The sequence below is a fragment of the Lasioglossum baleicum genome, chromosome 7, assembly GCF_051020765.1.
Source record: "Lasioglossum baleicum chromosome 7, iyLasBale1, whole genome shotgun sequence".
Taxonomy (NCBI): domain Eukaryota; kingdom Metazoa; phylum Arthropoda; class Insecta; order Hymenoptera; family Halictidae; genus Lasioglossum; species Lasioglossum baleicum.
Window position 1 is genome coordinate 6,013,537 of NC_134935.1, and position 13,830 is coordinate 6,027,366.

General features: G+C 42.0%; 1 protein-coding gene across 5 annotated transcripts in view; it reads left to right on the plus strand.

Annotated features, from left to right (window-relative positions):
* Nucleotides 1–13,830, plus strand: part of LOC143210191 (glycogen synthase kinase-3 beta) — a 63,175-nt gene that overhangs the window by 7,524 nt on the left and 41,821 nt on the right. The gene's annotated exons all lie outside the window — the stretch shown is intronic.

Below are 13,830 nucleotides of genomic sequence, written 5' to 3' on the forward strand. Positions count from 1 at the left end.
GCTGTGTCATTATTCAAAATGTTGCTTACATTATTAAATACGTTGGTACCTAATCAATTACTAAACATTTAAGTATTGTACGAGGTATTATATCAATCTCATATCTATAAAAAGAAAAAAAAGCATATGGAATGGAATTATTCTAGCTAGGAAGAAATATTTCATTTTCGAATTAAACTAGCTCCAACCGCAAAGCAGGTTTTGAAACAATTTTTGTAATTAATTGGACTGGAATATCGCGGTAGATATCCTGAAGATTTTTTATTATCTTAGATATTTAATTAAAATCGGTTTGTTTTAATCATGGCGATGCCAGTGATTGAATTGAGAATAAGGCAATTGGCGTAATTTTATTAAAATTAGTATAATTATAGGCTCAACAAATATTCCCAAAGAAGAATATATGTTACATCTATTTTCTGACGTGACTAATTTTCCGCTTAAAATGACCATTCCGGTACCCTGTGCGATGGAGGAACGCTTGGCGAGGACACGAAAATCCTCGGGTACTCGACAACACGCGATCGTTAAATAACGATTAAGTCGGGTCGGGAAAAGTGTTCGACACCGCGCCGGTACCGTTTGTTCGACGAGAATAACGTCGACAGGTCCGATTTATAAATAATCGCGCCTGATGACCGACGAAGCAATTACGTATCGATACCTCGCGGTTGCCAGGCAGAACGGAGACAATGCCGGTGTGCTGTTCCTCCTCGCCGGCTAAGGATCGATTATCCTTGCGGCGGCGTGGCTGTGTCCTCGAATCAAGTTCACCGCGATCGAAGATGTCCCGAAACATTTTCGGAAAATATTTTTCGTCACTGAAGCGACCCCAGTCGTTCTCACGGGAAGTAATCGCACGGTACATTTCCGTCAGAAGAATCCGCCGCTCGATACAGACAAGCGTAGTGCTCGCCATTGAACAGTCGTTGGACTCTAATTGAGTAAGACGAGTATTTTGCATTCACGTGCTGTTCGTATCGAGAGAGCGTCTACTTGGACGTTGATAGAGGATCTACGTATTTAAAGGATTAACAATACACGATGTGGTTAGGTCACACACCGAAGTGGGTCTGAGAAACTATCACCGTCAATTCCCTTTGTCAAACTTTTGTTTCCGTTGTTTGCTTTCTCCGCAAACGTATCATGTCGTTTGGATACAACGATTTGAAACGTTATCGCGTCGATTCTGTTCTAATAACATATAACCGCAGGATTTCTTCGTCGGTCGCGTCCTATAGAAATGGCGGACAAAGTGGAATTAGAATTTTCCCTTCAGGAATCCTCCGACGCTATTCTCCCGTAGCACTTAGTTCCTCTTTATTCCCGGAACGTTCCAATTTCTCTCTAAAAATACGACGAGATCGCTACGGTCTAGGCTAACTGAATATAAAACCTGAAGCTCTCCAATTTTCTTTCGCGAATCGATAAGATTTTAACCCTCTGCTGCTGCTGCTTCCTCGACCTACGGTTTCTCTCTAGAAAAACTTTCGCGTCTCTTTGAAGTTTCACCGATATAAAGTAATCTTGAAAACTACAGCGTGCTTATACATTATTAAAACAGCAGGCGAAGTTACGGGACGCCTTCCACAGGAATCCCATATTTTTAAACCATCCAAGTTATACCCCTCTCAGTCTCGGGAACACCTTTACCGAAGCCCTCTCGCCATTAAGCGGTATTTATCGACTCGGCCACGTATCGCACAGCCGCATAAATATTCATCGCGGCCGATTCTTCCCGTCGTTAACGGACTCCTTATCGCGCGGACGTATCTTGAAGCCACGGAAGGATCACTTTTATTTTCCATCGATGCTCAAACCGCGGACCAAACCGACTTGGCGATGCTTCCTGGAAGCTGCGCTTCCGATTAATTTCGAAAACGCGGACGTGGCCGACGTTTCCGTGTCCCCGTCAGTCTTGACCGCGAGCCAAACGCTGAATTTCGCTCGGTTACACGCCTCAATGGTAAACCTAAGAGTTCATCGTGTCAAATTCTCGTCACTTTACTTCGTTAAAGACGCTCCTTTGAGCGTGCATTTCTCCCTTTGCTCGCTCTCCATTTGCCACCTCTTTCCCCGCAGCGTCGCACGCTCGTGCAAAGTGGCGAATTTTTGTGTAAAAATCGAAACCTTTCCAAAGTTTCATTAAAATAATTACGCGAATTATCTCTCTTTCGTTCAGTGAAATAGAAATATGGTTAAGTCGTCTGATTATGCCGTGGGCACGGTCTCTTTGTTTCAAGGCGAAAGAAGACGCATCATGCTCCTGACTCATAGGAAATTGAGTTTATTCACAGAATGTTACGTTGTCGCGTAACAAAAGACTTGGAGATGACATCCGAGCGTTCACAAAGAAAGGCCTTGAAATTCCGAAGAATTTTCTCCCCGGTCTCGATCTCCATCGATCGAACTTCGAATTCTGTGCTCGACGCTCGAACCGTGGTTCGCGATCGGAAAAGCGGTGGGGAGAGAGTCGGATCGTGACGTTTCGCGACGAGTTTTAATAATTCGCTGCTTTCGACACCGTTCGGCCTTCCCGACGACAATTAAAACTCGACACGAGCGCGCCCGTGAATCGCATCGGATCGGATCGTAAGAGTGGGAAACGTAATCACGATCGAAACACTACTGCGTCCATGCAGCGAAATTGTTCGACGCGCGTAACCAGCTTACGCAGAAAAAGCTGTTTTTATCTGCGTCTCCACGCAAGCCGTTATATAATGAATTTTTACGAGCAATATCGCGAGTGCACTCGATAAACTAATTAACCGAGATATAAACGGTTCCGTTCCGACTGCGCGACACGAGCATCCAGCACAGAATCTGCGTTCGGACGGAAAAACAGTTTAAAAAGAGCGTCGCGATCGGATCGGATCTTTGATGAATTCGATCATAAATTCGATCCTCCTCTTGAATATCTGTTAAAAGCTTCCTCTAATTTCGAGAAGACTCGACTTTCACATTAGTTTTATCCCAGACGTTTCATTTATTAGGTTGGAGGGAAGGTTCTGTTGTATTTTAAAGAAAACACGAACATGGACTTCGTACATTAAGTTATGCTTTTTGGAGAATAATTCATTCGAAGGTCAACGTATTATACATGGCTGAATAAACGACGATGACCTTGAAAAAAATATCGGAAAATATGACCTGGAGAACAGGTCACAATAATTGCCTCACTGAACCAAACATTTTCTGCCTGAAGCATTTTCTTGTATTACCAAAAACAACGGAGATACTTTCGGTGCAAGGCTTAGGTGTCTCACCTTGTATGTTTAATATTATTCAATAATATAATTTCTATTATTTGTAACAACTTGTTACCATCTTTCTTGATTTGCAAGCAAAATTTCCTATGCTTATTTAAAATACGACATAACTTCTGTACTCTGCGACTACGGTGTTCCGTAAAGGACCTGCCACAACTTTTCGGACGAAACAAGTTCGTCCGCAGCTTCGTATCGAATCTTTCTCCTTCGCAACATGGTTTCCGCTTCACCCTGTATACAGCGTCGCGCGATTGATTTTCCGAGGATGTTCACTTCAGAGCTGGAGAGATCGATAGTAGAGGAGGTGAAATGCGTGTAGACGTCTCGAGGATCCGGACGCTGTCTCCAGCGGAAGGGCCCTCAGGGTTTCTTTAAGCAGCCAGCATCCTCGAAGTGGCTCTCGGGCCTCGTAAAAGTCTCGCCCCATCTCTGAAGGATAATGAACGCGAATCAGCGTCGTATTTTCGGAAATTAATAACGCGGATTCTGGTAGCAGGCCAAGGAACCATCGCGGATCACGGGTTGTTTTTCTGGTACCAAGGTCAGCGGCGGCGTTGCGCGAACAGCGTCGACGAGAGATGAGCTCGTTGACTCTCTCTCGTGCCTCGCTCTCTTTCTCTCTTGCTCGCGTTGCACGCGATAGCTGGCACGCTTCGTCGTTGACTTTTCCGCAGACGTGGCCGTACCTCTCGAGGAACTCCTCCCGTGGAAAGTCGGTGGAGAGGAAGGTTGGAGAGCACTGCTGTCTCTGTGACCCCGGAAACGCCAGCGAGCAAAGTGGAAGGTAGACGGGAACAAAGGATGGCCAAGAATGATAATGGCCCCGGCGAGATAAAGGGAGGCTCGCGACACTGCTCTCCTCTTGGCTCGCGCGTGTCGACTCGCGGGGGTTGTTCTTTCACGCTCGTGACGGCCCTCGCAAGTCCGCCGTTACCATGCATTATTTCGGATCGATGCTACGAATTAACCGATCACAAAGAGCCGGTTCCCTGTTCCCTCGATCGACGAAAACTTTCGCGGCTGCGCTCGATCCTCGTTCATCCCTCTGATCGCTCGTAGCGGCGCTCAGGGGGCTGGTTCCAGAAATTTGGCGACATTTAGGAATGGCGTGGACTGCTACTTGCGATTCGATCACGTTCGTTCCCAACCACGGCAAACCTTCACAGTGATTCGCGATTTTCGCGATCGCTTCTGATTGGCGGAGCGCATAACTTCAAATCACCGATGGCTTTGTATTTCTTGAAATATTCGCAATATCGCTGCTCCGGAAGTATGATGACACAACTGCAAAAATTGAAATTTTACAGGACAACCAAAAGAAATATAATTCCAATTTGTCTTAATAGAATGGCCTATAGATTCGGTTTAATTCTTCTATGAAAGTAGTTTATAGACATTGTGAGTTATTAGTGCAACTATTAAGTTATTTCAATTTATAAAATAATAAATACCAGCCCCACAGTAACCAGTACCATATAAATAGGTCATTGTTCTTCTGAAAAAGCATCACAAATTTTACGTTACGGTTATAACGACGGATCTTCCCTCCCGTGGCGAATTTTGCAAGTACAATTATGTCGATTTACAAACATCTAGTAAATGCATTTTTGAAGCCGCCAACACAATAAAGTCAATTGCACAAAATTTTACAGTTGCGTCATTATACTTTCGGAGCAGCGATATGAAGAATAAATGTTAAGAAACACGAAAATAAATGTCAAGGAATTTTAGTGCAAATTTCACCCGGATGTTTCGGGATACGTTGCATATAATAATGCTGGTTACCGTATAAAAGAAACGGGACGAATGATTAAACAGTATCATGAAAGTATCGTGGCAAAGAAAGCACGTTTTTCGGGTGTCAAACGTAGATTCTGAAATGTTCAACTTTGAAAGTTCTTCCATTTTTGGACATTAGACATCGACACGAGAAAGTTGATTTCTTGGTGAAACGTTGCTAAAATCTTCGATCCAGTTGACTTTGCGTTGTCACCTTGAAAAGCGGCTGGCGACTTCTCGATATATGTACCATCGGATGGCAACGCATGTATCGTGACAGCACGACGTTTTCCGTTCCGAATGAAAATCCGCTGTTTGCTCGGTACACATCGCGCCGTGTTTGCCTTTCGTTAGCATCACTTGGTGATATTAACTGCTCGCTGCTTCTGTAGAACGTTGCATTTTATCTGCCTACCCGGGGTGTTTTGTTAACCCCTATTTGCTTTGGACAGCGAGACCGCTGTCGATAGCGCGGACTGCTACCTCTCCTGGCCTCTGTCGCCGGTGACGCATTCTGCTGTTGTTAGAGGTTCCATTGGACGAGAACGTCTGACCTCAGGATTTTTAATGATGCGGCGCGGCGCGGCCAGCGGTCGGCCACGTTGCAGCCACTTTCATAATTAATGTGGCTCGTTAAAAACATTTATTCAGCTAATTAGATGGTGATTCGGTTAACCATTCATCGACCGTGCTTATTCCTTCGCATCGACTGTCCTTACGTCCACATATGGATCCGAGCAACTTTACGATTTAGAAAAACCACGCCTACGCGCACCTCTGGATCAGGGATAAATTGGGTGTAGTCATAGCTCTCTCTCTCTCTCTCTCTCTTGAATCCGTCCGCGGATGGCTGCCTATCGATCCTTTATATTCGCTAGCGTCCTCCCAACGTCGTGCATCTCGGACAATTTTTATCTGCGGCTATTTATCAGGTTGTAGATTACAGTAGTACACTGTCCATAAGTCCATAAGTCTCCTTCCCGTTTGGAACAGGAATAACTATCTTATTTTCGAAGAATAATATTTATTTCTATTGTGGTTTCAAGTACATTATATGGAAGCATTTTTCATTCAGTGGATTCGGTAGAAATTGATGTTCGTTCATTGGTCATCGCCCATTTTTCACATCAATTTCACCCTTTTGCAAATCAGTTTCACCCCTTAACCCCTTGCCCTACAATATCGAGTCTGACTCGCGATGAATATACATTTTATTAATTTCCTTTAAACCGAAATAAAATCCTACGTTTCTTTAATGTACAGCTACTGGACATCAATAGATATACATCTCCTCCTTTATTTAGGAAGTTACGACTACAAACAAGCAATAATTACTGAAATCGTAAAATAAATCGTAGCGCACGGAGTTAAGTGTCCATTCATTGGATAGGTCGTTCTACGACCAACATGGCAGTCAAACTTGAGGAGTGCAGCGTTCAGAGCGGTTCTGATGCACGCAGCTAAAGACAAGGCTAATCCTCGAAACTCTAGCCTATCTTCAAGGCCGTCGTGGCAAGATGTTCTTATTGGACCACCGGGTAGATCGGAGGAAAACGCACCAGAATAGAGACCCTTGAAAGCTTTTAAGCTCGCAGACGCTCTAAAGTAAAAGGATTACAGAAACGAAGGACTCGATATCTCAGTCTCGTCGCGTCGCGTCCTAAATGGCAGCCATTAAAGTTCCGCGATCAATTTCCGGGCCAGGGGACTCTTACGTTGTGTGGAATTCGATTTGAGGATGTAACGGAAACTACTGGAGCAGGAAGCTGCACGGAAACTATTGTCCTGCGCGGTTGCTCTTCTATTTCTGACAGCAGGTGCCCGGCCTTGACTGTAACTCTATCAAAGTCAAAGTTGAGCGAACTATCGGGCTATCGCTGGAAAACCGAAGGATTTTGATGACCGGCCGATCGGATCTCCAGGCTCTATCTATTCTGTTTCTCTCTCTCTCTCTTTTTAATTAGGTTGGTGCAAAAATAATTGCGGTTTTTATTGAAACTTTAAATCCACGTGAAACTTGTGAGAATGCAATTGACTTTAGACAAAATCCCCACGTAAAGCTTTTGTAAGAATGCAATTTACTTCAGAGACAACAAAATTATAATACAGATATGTAGATAGAGGGTTTAAAATTCGAAAACAAAAAGTGCAATTAGGTTTGCAGCAAGCCAATAGCTAGACCGTTCGATCTGTTCTGTTGCATGCTCGACGGCTATCGATCGGAGTTTTTCCCGATGAAAAATTAATCGGTTATTCCCGTGAGCTGTTCGAGGAGAAAGAGAAATGATGCCTAAGAAGGAGCGACGCCGTAGACGCGATTTTGCGCCCACGTATCGATGGCACATTAAACGTATGGTCGCCGAACAGCGGCGCCACTTTCTTGCGCTTGGTGGCGCCCCCAGCGATGAAATAACTGTGGCTCTCGGTTAGTAAAGCAGAACGTGCGAACAGGAATGACACCGAGGAATTTCGCGTCGCGCCCTTCCCATCAGACCATTTTCAGACCAATCGATAGACCCGTTCCCTCCCCTTTTGTATCTCGCTCGACTATTTTATTAACGCCGACTTCCGAATCAAACACACGCTCCTCCGAAATCCTGTCGATCGAAAGACGAATTATTCGAGCAGTTCGCGAGCCGCCATTGCCACAACCCCCACGTCTTCCAAAACGCCGAAAAGCTGGCCAAACATTAATTATAAATAGTCTGCGGATCTCTATGCATCTACAGCAACATTGAGTAGATGAAATTCGAAATTGTTGGGTAATTTTTAAAACTGAAGATGTCTATACTTGATTTCTCTTCTGTTAAAATCATTAAGGGAAGGAATAACATTCGATTTAGTTTCTGTTTCTTGCAATCGACGCAGACAATTTTTATTTTGCATTAAGATCGTAAAACATTATCTTAAACTGAATTAATTCAATGCAATTTTTACGATATCGTCAAAAATGAACCGTTAGATAGCGCTTGCTATTTCCACGTTATATGGAATTCATTCAGTGCTAATATCCTTTCCGTTCGAACATCTCGAAACAAGAAATACATGATTTAAACCAGATTTATAATGACGGGCGAAATTAATAACTCATCCTCCCCGGACCGGAAAAAACTGGCATTACGCTAAGTTACTCGGCGGTGTCCGTCGAGTTCTTCAGGAATCTCCTCTATTTTAAGCGGGTTACCGCGATTGCGGTGCATCCAGATGTCGAGCACGTGTCCCGGGACGTTTTAAACAGAGGGCGGAAAATAGACGTCGTGCAAGAAGTACCCGAGTACCGTATCCAGCTTGGTAGGATTACGCGAGTGTAGGGCCTCGAGGCCTATCGTGATCGTTTGCGAAGCGCGTGCGAATACTCGCGTGCTCTTTTCCGAGCATCACGAACATCTGGTCCATGTTTCATTGATCTGTCATCGTCGACGAGGAATCAGCTGTTGCGCGTTTCGCCTTCCGACACGTCGTCCCCCGTTACACCAAGCTTGTCCTTGATGAACACGCGTTCACCTTTCTCCATTCATGCAGCGGAAACCGTTATAAGCCGCGCCGCAATACCATTATCCTCGTTGATCTATCGCCAGCGAATCGTTCCGAATTAATCCCCGAGCCTCTTATCGATCGATAGCGGAACACCATCGCGTCCTCATCGATGTACCGACCCCACCCAAAACCAGCACCTGCTATCTCGAAAATCATTCCCTGAAATGTTTATCTGTTCCGGCGATCTCCGATCCAAGTGCCACCTGATTCTGAAACTATCTCTCGATGTATCTTCAGGTATCCGAAGTTCGCAGCTGCGAACATTCGAATTGGAATCGGGAGGATGAATGGGTCGATTGTAATCGAAAGTAAAACGTGGAAACTGTATATAAACACCTGCTATTTCAACACCGAGGAATTTGAAGAATCTTGCGAGGTGCATGGAAACGTTGCAGCTAAAATGTAGACGGACTGTCGGGACTTTCCGTCTTGGAAATGTGATTTGTTTTAGCAGATTAAGAATTTTTGAAGAATTTGAAGAATCTTGCGAGGTGCGTGTGAAAGTTGCAGCTGAAATGTAGGCCAGGCTGCGTTGGTACTACCAGGGGGTGAAATTACGTCGTCTATATTTGAAAGTTTAGGGTTAGAGCAGCGTGTTCGAATCTTTTTTGGGTCACGTTCCGTCTCGACGCCTCGAACCTTTTAGTGGCCCTTCTAGCGTGGTAGTTCACCAAGTTCTGGGAATTTATAATGCATTATAAATAGGTATACCGGGGGGAACGTAGGAATTTTATTTAAATTTTTATTTTACAAAACGCAAATTAATCAGAAATAATCGATGATCCCTTAGCATCCCCTGATCCCTTGGAGCTGTTTCAATTCGAAAACCGAACATTTCTTCTGGGCTAGCCCTTTACGGTCGAGAAGTATTTCACAGTATTTTTCAATGAACTTAATGTATCTAATATTTCCTGCATGGAAAGGAAAATATAAGAATTCAATGAATAGCAATAAAATAGAAATTGTGATACTGCATATCAGTTTTGGTATCTGTTATTATCGATAATAATATAAAGCTGGTTCTAAATCAGTGATTAAAAATAGTTGGGAAATTATAGTAAATCCGATAAACACCGGTGTCATCCTTTCTCGGACATATCAAATGATTCGACAGCTTCAGCATGTGGCGACGACAGGCCGTAAAGTTGAAGCGCGGCTTGGTACAGCACGGGTTCGACACGTGAGCACGTGTATGCACGTGACAACGCGCGTCGCGTCGACTCAACTCACGCGGGTCTCTCTTCTATCTGTGCGTATTGGTCGCGTGTCAACACTCGGCCAACAGTTTCTCGCCGTATACGTGACGGACCGCGGCAGGTATCTTTCGAGCTTCCGGTAATCCCTGGAATCCATATATGTGGTGTCCTGACATAACGGTGGCCCCGGAGTTTTCAGGCTCACCTTTCCTGCCCGAAAGAGGGAGACACGCCGCGCCGCCGCACAATGCAGCATTCAAGGGGGGATCCTGGCATTAAACTACTAACATTAATACGAATTTTAGGAATTTTTTTTATAGAGAATGCATTCAATATTCATTCTCAAAATTTTAGGGGTATTTTATTGACTGATTCAACAGACAAACATTTTATCAGTACTATAAACGCTACTGAAATGAATACGAATTTTAGAATTTTTTTCATAGAAAATAAGTTTGATATTCACTTCCGAAACTTTTGAGGGACTTCAGTGGCTTATTCAACAGGCAAACATTTTATCACTATAAACACTACTAAAATGAATACGAATTTCTTCATAGAAAATGCGTTTGATATTGTATTGGCTTATTCAACAAACATTTTGTCAGTATAAACACTACTAACATTAATGTGAATTTTAGGAATGTTTCACAGAAAATGCATTCAATATTCACCCTCAAAATTTTAGGGGTATTTTATTGGCTTATTCAACAGACAAACATTTTATCAATACATATAAACGCTACTGAAATGAATACGAATTTTAGAATTTGTTTCATAGAAAATAAGTTTGATATTCACTTCCGAAACTTTTGAGGAACTTCAGTGGCTTATTCAACAGGCAAACATTTTATCAGTACATATAAACGCTACTGAAATGAATACGAATTTTAGAATTTTTTTCATAGAAAATAAGTTTGATATTCACTTCCGAAACTTTTGAGGAACTTCAGTGACTTATTCAACAGACAAACATTTTATCAGTATAAACACTACTAAAATGAATACGAACTTCTTCATAGAAAATGCGTTTGATATTGTATTGGCTTATTTAACAAACATTTTGTCAGTATAAACACTACTAACATTAATGTGAATTTTAGGAATTTTTCACAGAAAATGCATTCAATATTCACCCTCAAAATTTTAGGGGTATTTTATTGGCTCATTCAACAGCACCAAAAATTTTTCTTAGTTTAAAGAATAGTATAATAAAGTTACAAGAGTAACAATTAGCGAGAAATCAGCAGAAAGGTCTTCATTTAATAAAGAAGTAAAGATCGCTTCAATTTTTTAGCAACATTGTATTTCCTGTCATTCATCGATACACTATCGTGTTCCGGTTAAAACAATGTTAGGCGTCTTGAGTTGAAAACGGGTTATTTCAGAAGTTATTAATTTTCCGCCAACTCCCATAAGAGTTCGAACACTATGCGCCGGTCGCGAGCGGTGAACAAAAAGAGAAGACCGATGCTTTCAAGCCGGTTAGTAGGTGCACGCGTTCCGTGCGACTGCTACCCCGGTCGATACTACACACCGATTGGCCGGTGCAATTGGATTCTGGGATTCCCATCGAAGGGAACAAGCCTCGTACCTTTTATGCTTTGATCCACCGGCTTACAATCGACCAGTCAAACACTCAATGAAGATACCAAATTGAATTTCATAAATACGACTACATAGTATTGATTTCGCGCCGGGAACGGAGCGCTATTTAACTGTTGTCAGTTGTTTGTTGGAAGAGCTGTTGGTCAAGCGATACAGGCGTTGCACAGTTTAACGGATCGCCAATCTATCTGCACAAGTCATTTTGGTGATCAGCGTAAAATCTTCAATTTTTTTTTGCATTTTACTAAAGATCTACATCGTCCAAAAATACACTTCATTCTAAACTATACTTCAATATACTTCAAAATATATTTAAAAATATATATAATAAATAAAATATACTTCATTCTTTTATAGTAGAAACCAAACAACTTTTGTCTGAGACATTGCTTCCCATCTCAAAAAAATGTAGAAGTTATTCAAGTGCCTTGTTTCATTTTATTAAAATCCTCAAATCATCATTACATTTATGTACAAAATAAAATACTAAAAGAATAAAGATTTTATCAATACGCCTTTGTTAGTACTGCAAAGAGTCTGACCGTGTCAGTACTGTTTTTATCAATTATACTTAGATTTCGTAAACATTATTTTGGAAATTAAACATAACACTGACTACCCTTGGTCTCCACGCGACATGTCGATGATGTGGACGCGAGAACAGACTTGTTTGAAAGCGTCTAGACGCTCATAATGCCTGCTCAATTCAGAGCGAGACTGAATCAACGTTCTAGAAGGATAATTCTCGGTCAGCTTGGCGAGATTAGTCACGAAACTCAGAAATTCATCGACCGAGCAGCCTTCGCCGAGTTACTGGTGCTACTGCGAAGGAATTAGAGGTCCCTGTTCCACGTATATGTAAATGCACGTGTAATAAACGAATCGTGTAATATTAAATACACGGGAACCGGTGCATTTTAATTTGTCGAATATGGGTCACACGACGCGAAATGCGTCCAAGACGCTGCAGTGTGCTGCATCGCACTGCAGCGTTCACTTCAAATAATTTTCATTTGGCCAATTTTGAAGTGTACGGATTTTTCAAAACGGGTTCGTGTTTCCTCGAATTCTTCAATTTATCCCTGCCATGAAAACATTGACTTCCATGAACGTTCCAATTAATTCCAGCTAATTACGAGAAAGTAGAAAATAATTGTTCAGCGGAAAATTAGCGAACGGTTTCCCGAGCAGGTAGAATCGCAGGAAATCATTACACGGAAAATTTAACGGCTTCAATTGTTATCAAGTGCATATTACATACTAATAATTCCTGAGCCGCTGATTGTTTCAAAAAGGAAAATCTCACGAATATTATCCGGAAACGCGTACTTAATGAACGATAACGCGAAAGTATTACAGTCTTTACTCGTTATCGGGCGATTTCATTGAAACTACCAATAAAAAGCGTCGGTATCGTTTGACATCGGCTCGTAAGTGGTTCAACGGTAACGGAAAATAATTGCAGCAAATTCTCCCATTGTGTGGCACGGTTGGTAATCTTGTTTAGTCTAATGTGGGAACGGAATGCGAACGAATTGAAACACCTGAGAACCCCAATTTTCACTTTCTAGCGAGTCGGGCTCGGCTAGTACGCGCGAACACGTGACTCCTTATCGCAATTAACATACTCTATTGTCCGGCGAGTAATCAGCGTCTCGTACGATAGCGATCTCTTCTGTTGATTGCTCGAACTGAGGCACTCCTCCTTCTGGCCTGTAATCGATGATACTTCTCGTCGGTAAAGAAGGCGATCCAAACTTTCCGGTTTGAAAATTTGGTTTACATTATTAAATCATTACACTGCAATGCAAATATTACTGCTGACACGTCTGACAATTTAGCATTAATCATTAAAATTAGAACCGGGCTACTTATTAAAATTGTGAACATATGTTTAATACAAATTATTAAGATTATATTAGCTATAGAACTATCGAGCAGATTTGATTGTAGCATACACCAAAATTATATATATATATATACACATATATATATACAGTCACTGACAATTTAAAGTGGACACCCTTAAAAATCGCATAACTTTTTAGAAATTGGACCAAAGGACTTGAATTTTTTTAAGATGTTAGACCGGCTAGTTCGCTAGAGAATAAGTAAACAAAAATTTAATACGATTGCAATTGGTAGGAATTATACAAAATTTTTAAAAATGATGTTTTGTCAACATTTTTATCTGGGCCTGTAACGATAATTTAAAAAATGCGTTTTATAGATTTCGGTAACTTATATGCATACTGAAAATTTCATCGAAATCGGTCTACATTGCAATGAGCTACATACGTTTAAAGATGAGAGCTTAAGGGTGAAAGTCGCAGATTTTCAGCCTTGCCAGGGCATTTCGCCCTTACGTGATCATCTTTAAACGTTTGTAGCTCATTGCAATGTTGACCGATTTCGATGAAATTTTCAGTGTGCGTATAAGT